A 7,850-nucleotide genomic window follows, 5' to 3' on the forward strand; every position below is an offset into this window, starting at 1 on the left:
ATAACCAGAATGAAGAGAGAATTTAAAGATGTGGAGAATATCCAAGTGTAACTTCCAGAGATGAAAAATATATGATATCCAAAGTAAAAAATACACTGGATAGCATTTGTGCCACTGAATTTAAAGTACATCTCTGATAGAAAATATATGTTATATCCCTGATGAACGTAGATGCTAAAACCCTCAAAAAATATTAGCAAACCAAATGCAGCAATGCATCAGAAATATCATACACCATGATCAAGTGGGATTTATTCCAGGAATGCAAGGTTGGTACAATATTTGCAAACCAATAAATGTGATTCACCACATAAAGAAAATAAAGGATAAAAACCATGTGATTACATCAATAGATGCACAAAAAGCTTTTGATAAAATCCAGCACTGATTTATGATAAAAACTCTCAGCAAAGTGGAGAAGAAACATACCTAAACATAATAAAGGCCATTCATGACAAACCCACTGCCAACATCCTACTCATCATACAAGCATTCCCCTTAAGATTGGAAGCAAAACAGGAATGTCTGCTTTCATCTCTCATATTCAATTTAGTACTGGAAGGCCTAGCTATAATAGCAATCAGATAAGAAGAAGAAATAAAAGGCATCCAAATTGGAAAGGAAGAGGTAAAACTGTCTTTATTTGCAGATAACATGATACTGTACATAGAGAACCCCAAAGATTCCACCAAGAAACTACTAGGACTGATAAATGAATTCAGCAAAGTAGCAGGAGAAAAATTAATATTCAGAAATCAGTTGCATTTTTATATGCCAGTAATGAACTAACAAGGAAATTAAGAAAACAATCCCATTCACAATTGCTTCAAAAATAATAAATAAAATACATAGGAATAAACCTAACCAAGGATGTAAAATACCTGTATTTGGAGAATTATAAGACACTGAAGAAAGAAACTGAAGAAGATACAAATAAGTAGAAGCATATACCATGTTCATGGATAGGAAGAATTAACATCAGTAAAATGTCCATACTACCCAAAGCAATCTATAGATTCAATGCAATTCCTATCAAGATTCCACTGACATACTTCACATATATTTCAAAAATATTTCAAAAATCTATATGGAACAACAAAAGGCCCTGAATAGCAACAGTGACTCTGACAAAGAAGAACAAAGTCTGAGGAATCATGCTACCTAATATCAAACTATACTATAAAGCCATAGTAATCAAAACAGCCTGGTACTGGCATAAAAATAGACACATAAGTCAATGCAATAGAGTAGAAATCCCAGAAATAAACCCACAACTTTATAATCAATTAATATTTGACAGAGGCAGCAAGCATATGCAATAGGCTAAAGATAGTTTATTCAATAAATGGTTGGGAAAATTAGACAGATAGGTGCAGAAAAATGGAAGTAGACCACCTTCTTATGCACACACAAGAATAAATTCAAAATGGATCAAAAACTTAATGTTATCCCTGAAACCATAAAAATCCTAGAAGAATACATAGACAGTAAAATCTCGGACATTGCTCATAGAAATTATTTATTGTATATATCTCTGCAGGCAAGGGAAACAAAAGAAAAAATAAACAAGTGGGATTTGTTTATCAAACTAAAAACTTTTTGCACAGCAAAGGAAATCGTCAACAAAGTAAAAATACAATCCACAGAATGGGAGAACATATTTGCCAATATATCTGATAAGGGATTAATATCCACCATTTATAAAGTACTTCCAAAACTCAACACTAAAACAAAATAAAAAAAACAGTTAAAAACTGGGCAAAGGACCCAAATAGACAGTTCTCCAAAAAGGACATACAGCTGGCCAATAGATATATGAAATGATGCTCAATGTCACTAGTTATCAGACAAATGTAAATAAAAAACACAATGAGATACCATCTCACATCTGTCAGAATGGCTATCATCAATAACTCAAAAAACAACAAGTTCTGGCAAGGGTGTGGAGAAAGGGGATACCGGTACTTTTGCACTGTTGGTGGGAATGCAGACTGGTACAGCCACTGTGGAAAGCAGTATGGAGATACCTGAAGAAATTAAAAATGGATCTGCCTTTTGACCCAAAGATCCCACTTCTGGGAATATATCTGAAGGAACCCAGAACACTGATTTGAAAGAACATTAAGCACCCCTGTGTTCATTGCAGCATTATTTACAATCACTGTGATATGGAAGCAGGCCAGGTGTCCATCAGTAGATGAGTAGATAAAACAACTATGGGACATTTACACAATGGAATTCCACTCAGCTGTAAAAGAAGATTTACCCTTTTCAATAGTATGGATGGACCTGGAGAACATTATGCTATCTGAAATAAGTCTGTCAGAGAAAGACAAATCCCATATGATTTCACTCATGTGTGGAATCTAATGAACAAACTGGACTAACACACAAAACAGAGACAGACTCTTAGATGGAGAGCAGATGACAGCTAGTGGGGCAGGGAGAGGTTAGGGAGCAAAGGGATTGAGCAAAAAAGGAAAAGAACTCATGGACAACAGGGTAGTGATTGCTGGGGAGAGGAGGGTATAAGGGGAATAAATGTAATGAAAAAATATATAATGAAGATAAAAAATAAACAAAATCAAAGTAGCAAGAGAAAAAAGAATTACCCACAAAGGAGTCCACATAAGGTTGTCAGCTGATTTCTCAAAAGAAACTTTGCAGGCAAAAGGGATTGGCAAGAGGTATTCAAAGTCATGAAAAGCAAGGCCCTACAGCCAAAGATTACCCAGCAAAGCTATCATTTAGAATGGAAGGGCAGATAAAGAGCTTATCAGGCAAGGTCAAGTTGAAGTTCATCATCACCAAGCCTTTATTATATGAAATGTTAAAGGGACTTAAGAAAATGAAGGTCAAAACTATGAATAGTAAAATGACAACAAACTCACATTATCAATGACTGAATTTAGAAAACAAAAACAAACTAAGCAAACAATTAGAACTGGAACAGAGTCATAGAAATGGAGATCACATGGAGAGTTAGCAGGACAGGGCAAGGGGAGAATAAGGGAAAAGGTACATGGATTAAGAAGCACGAATGGTAGGTACAAAATAGACAGTGGGAGGTCAAGAATAGTATAGGAAATGGAGAAGCTGAAGAACGTATACCCATGACTCATGGACATGAACTAAGTGGGAGATTGCTGGACAGAAGGTGGGTACCAGGAAGAGGGGGCAAAGGGGAAAAAATTGGGACAACTCTTATAGCATAATCAATAAAATATACTAAAGTAAAGAAAATATATATTAAATCTTTTTAAAATTTTATTTATTTAGTTTTAGAGAGAGGGGAAGGGAGGGAAAAAGAGAGGAAGAGAATCATCCATGTGAGAGAGAACATCAACTGGTTGCCTCTCACACATGCTCTTGACTGGGAACCAGACCCATAACCCAGGCTTGTGCCCTGACTGGGAATCAAACCAGTGAACTTTTGCTCTGCGGGACACTCTGCAGGACGACACCCAACTAACTGAGCTGCACCAGCCAGGGCCACATGTTGAGTTTTGCTTCTTAAAATCGAGTCTAACAATCTCTGACTTTTGATTAGAGTGTTTAGCTCATTCATTAAATATAATTATTAATGTAATTGGTTGAGGCAGACTCTTTAGCCATATTTTTAACTTATCTTTTTTTGCTGTTGTTTCTTCTCTATTCCTTCTTTACTACTTTTTGTGCTTAGAAAATTTTATTTTTAATCTCATCTTAATTCCTCTGTTAATTTGATAGCTCTATTTCTTTGCCTTATTTTTTTAGTAGTTCCTCCAAAGATGTAGTAAGCATCTTTAACTCATCCCAGTCTATCTCAGGTAAATGCTAATGTACTTCTGACAAAGTGCAGGAACTCATCACCAGTCTACTAGCATTTTCCCCTATGTTGTGACACTGTTGCCACATACGCATATTGTAAACCCCACAATAAAGTGTATATTTGCTTTAAAGACTCTTGTGCCTTTTAAAGAAATTAAGAGAATAAAAGAGAAAGTACATAAGCATAATCTTTCATATTTATGCACGTATTTACCAGCTCCAGTGTTTTCCTTCCTTCTTCTGCTTCCGAGTTTCCATCTGGTTTATCATTTTCCTTTAGCCTGATGGACTTCCTTTAGCATTTCTTAGAGTGCAGATATACTGATGACAACTTCCCTCGGTTTGTTTATTTAGAATTGTCTCTATTTTGTCTTCATTTCTAAAGAATAGTTTAGATATATATAATCCTTGGCTGACAAGTGTTTCTTTTAACGTCTGAATTGTCATTGCAATGTTTTCTGGCTTCTATTGTTTCTTACAAGAAGTCAACCATTATTTGTACTGTTTTCACTGTTTACTCATTTAAGTATATTTTCTGCCCCTTTCTCTTGCCTCCCCTCTTAGGGTTTCAACTGTGTGTGGAACATACTGTTTCCTGTGATCCCACGCAGGTCTCTAAGATTCTGTTCATTTTTCTTTAATCTTTTTTCCTCCCAGCTCTGCAGATTTATCACTTCTATTGACCTAACTTTAAGTTCTCCGACTACTTTTTCTCACATCAAATCTTCTGTTGAGCTTATCTAATAAACTTTTCATTTCAGCATGGTACTTCTCAGCACTAGAATTTTCATCTGGATTTTTTTATAGGGACTGTTTTCTGGTGAGGTTCCTTATCTATCTGTCAATATTAGCATATTTTCCCTTAATTATTTGAATATATATTTTTTATTCTTCAGACATATTTATAAAGCTGCTTTGAGAATTTTTTTTCCTAAAGCCAACACCTGGGGCCATTAGAAATCAATGTTTTTTGACTGGTATTATTTCTTGGGTACAGATCATACTTTTCTGTTTGTTTATCTAATTTTTTTTGTTGAAAAGCAAAGGTTGTAAATAATCTCTTCAGTGATTTATTCTTTTTATTCTTCTTATGATGTTTTTTGTTTCAGCGGGTAACTACCTTGTCTGCACTCAAAACTGCAAAATCTATCTGTCTCAGAGTGTGCAGCCATTGACGTCTCTGCTCAGTTTTGTTTTGTTTGTTCCTGGACGAGGAGTGCTTGGCTCCCTATGGTCTTCCCTACACCTACATGGTTTATCGGTCAGTCAGTGGTTTGGGCAGAGGTCATGCTCAGACATCGCAAGTCTGTGAGCTCTTTATCCATTGCTGCCTGAGCTGTGTGTAGGCTGAGGAGGGCATTCAAAAGTACAACGATTTTACAAGTCTCCCCAGACTGTCCATTTCTTTGGGTTATACACAGACTTTAGTATTTATTTATTTATTTATATTTTTAAAGATTATATTTATTTATTTTTAGAGAGAGAAGAAGGGAAGGAGAAAGAGGAGAAACATCAATTAGTTGTCTCTCCCACGCCCTCAACTGGGGTCCAGCCTGCCCCACAGCCCAGGCATGCGTCCTGATTGGGAATCAAACTGGCAACCTTTTGATTCACAGGCTGGCACTCAATCCACTGAGCTACACCCACCAGGGTAATTTAGCACTTAATTAGAGCTATGCAGAGAGTCTGTTACAACAGCCCCTCTCTGGCTCTCAGTTCTCAAATTTCCCCATACTAGCTGTTCTGCCATCCTCCCCAAACCAAGACAACCATTTTATTTAGCCGATAAAGCTGTAGATTTTTGCTACTCTACATGGGTGTAGGTGCATGGGAATGCCTCCTGCCCCCTGCCCAGCATGAAGGCCACAAATTTATTCTTCTCTCAGGTATGGTAGTTTTCATGAGTAAGACTTCTTACATTGTTGCCTCCTCACTTTGGTAACTTTCCAGTTCTATGAAATGGTAGTTGTTAATAATTTTGTCCAGTTCTGTAGTAGTTTGCTGTGGAGGGGAATTTCTCTACCTCTCCTTCATGCCACCATTATAGAAAGTAGAGTCTCCAAACAGATATTTTTTTTTTAAGAAGAGGGAAGGTGGGGGGGAAAGAGAGAGAGAGACAGAGACAGAGAGAGAGAGACTGATGTGAGAGAGAAACATTGTTTAGTTGACTTCTCCTTCGTGCCCCATCTGGGGATTGCACTTGCAACCTGGGTATTTGCCCTGACCAGGAATCGAACCCATGACCTTTTAGCCTATGGGAGAACACTCTAACAAAATGAGAGCCACATTGGCCAGGGCCAAACAGGCTTTTTTTGTAGAAATTTACAAATTGATTCTAAGATTCATATGGGCATACAAAGGACCTAAAATAGTGAAATAATTTTGAAAAAGTAAAAGAAACTTGTTTTATGGCTCCAAGACTTATTGTACAACTAGTATGATTTTAGCATAAGGAGGGACACACAGGTCAATGGAAAGAAGTAAAAACAGTCTCAATCACATGTGATCAATTCATTTTTGACAGTGGTGCCAAAGTATTTTCATTGGGATAGGATAGTCTTTTCAACAAATGGTGCTGCAATTGGCTCTTACTTTACACCACACACACAAATTAACTTGAAATGTATCATAGACCTAAATGTAAAGGCAAAGACTATTAAAAATATAGAGAAACTTAGGATCTTTGTAACTTTGAAGTAAGCAAAGATTTTTTTTGATGTGCACAAAAAGTATAAACTCTAAAAGAAAAATGCTGATAAACTGGACTTTATCAAAATCAAAATCATTTTTTCTTGGAAAGACTTTGTTAAGAAAATGGAAAGGCCAGACACCAACTGGGAAAAAATTTGCAAAACATTTATCTGGCAAAAGACTTGTATCCAGTTTTTTCTGACTGGCTTGTTTCACTTAACATAATGCTCTCCAGGTCCATCCATTCTGTTGCAAAATGTGTTAAAGTTCCTTGTAATTTTCACTTGTTGGAAGAACTTGAAGAAGAACAAAAAGGAGTAGGTAGGGTATGGTTAGCTGGGGTTTTGGAGGTGATGAAGATGTGACACTTACAAGGTGGGCAGGCATGATTATTGGACCACCAAGACTGGAAATCATTGAGGAAAGCTGAACCATGGAGAAAGTTATGCTTGGACTGAGCCTGAAAGAAATGACTCATAGGATTTCAGAAGGTGGTGATGGGGACAGAGAACATTCCAGGTAGAGAAGAGAAAAGATAAATTATGAAAACAGAATACATACCCTGAGAGGAGAATGTGGACCTAAATACCCATAAGCCCCTCCATCAGTTAGATTTGTAACCAAAATTAATTATGAATGGAATAAATAATTCCAGTGGAATGGTAGATGCCTGGAGCATATCAATGTTAGCAAAATGGCAAGATTCATACAGTATTAAAGTGGTACTTCAAGATCTAAGACATCTAATGATGTCCAAAGAAAATATGAAGCTTCTAGCCACTAGAAGGACAAACACAAAACAATTAATTTTAGTGTATCTCAAACTTGTCTTAAATCCAGTCTTCTAGTGGATCCATAGTCTTCTAATCAAGACATGTTAATGTCTTGATTAAATATCACAATGTAAAATAACCAAAAATTAAGTAAAAGAATTCTACCTGGTAAACATGACCTGAACATTTGTAAAAATATATTTAATATATGTATACACATTACATTTTCAGGTAACAGGAGGAAAAATGCAGTATATTTTTTAAGACACTGTCATTTAAACATGAACCTGGAGTACTCAAGATAGAATTCAAGTTTCCAAGATGAAAGGGTGGTGAGAAGTGTCAGATAGCTGTGGAAGCATGTGCGTCCCTAACAAGTAAAAGTCTCAAGAAGGAAAAAGAAATGGCATGCTTTATCCATCTTGCTCAGTGAAAGAGCTTCAGTTTAAATTGTCTAAACTAGTAGGTAGAATGAATATCACCACAAATTGTTCTAATTTTTAAAGTGGTGTGGGTGCTGACCACCAGCAGTATCAAAAATATGTCCAGGATTGTTTTGATACATTTATTCATAAT

The 7,850-nt window shown here is 36.2% G+C and overlaps 1 pseudogene; it reads left to right on the top strand.

Moving 5' to 3' along the window:
• Positions 1 to 3,113: 3,113 nt before the first annotated feature.
• On the top strand, positions 3,114 to 7,308 carry LOC123816417 (annotated as a pseudogene).
• Positions 7,309 to 7,850: the final 542 nt, after the last annotated feature.

Source organism: Phyllostomus hastatus, unplaced genomic scaffold, assembly GCF_019186645.2.
Source record: "Phyllostomus hastatus isolate PE091 unplaced genomic scaffold, TTU_PhHast_1.1 phas_contig_209, whole genome shotgun sequence".
NCBI lineage: Eukaryota > Metazoa > Chordata > Mammalia > Chiroptera > Phyllostomidae > Phyllostomus > Phyllostomus hastatus.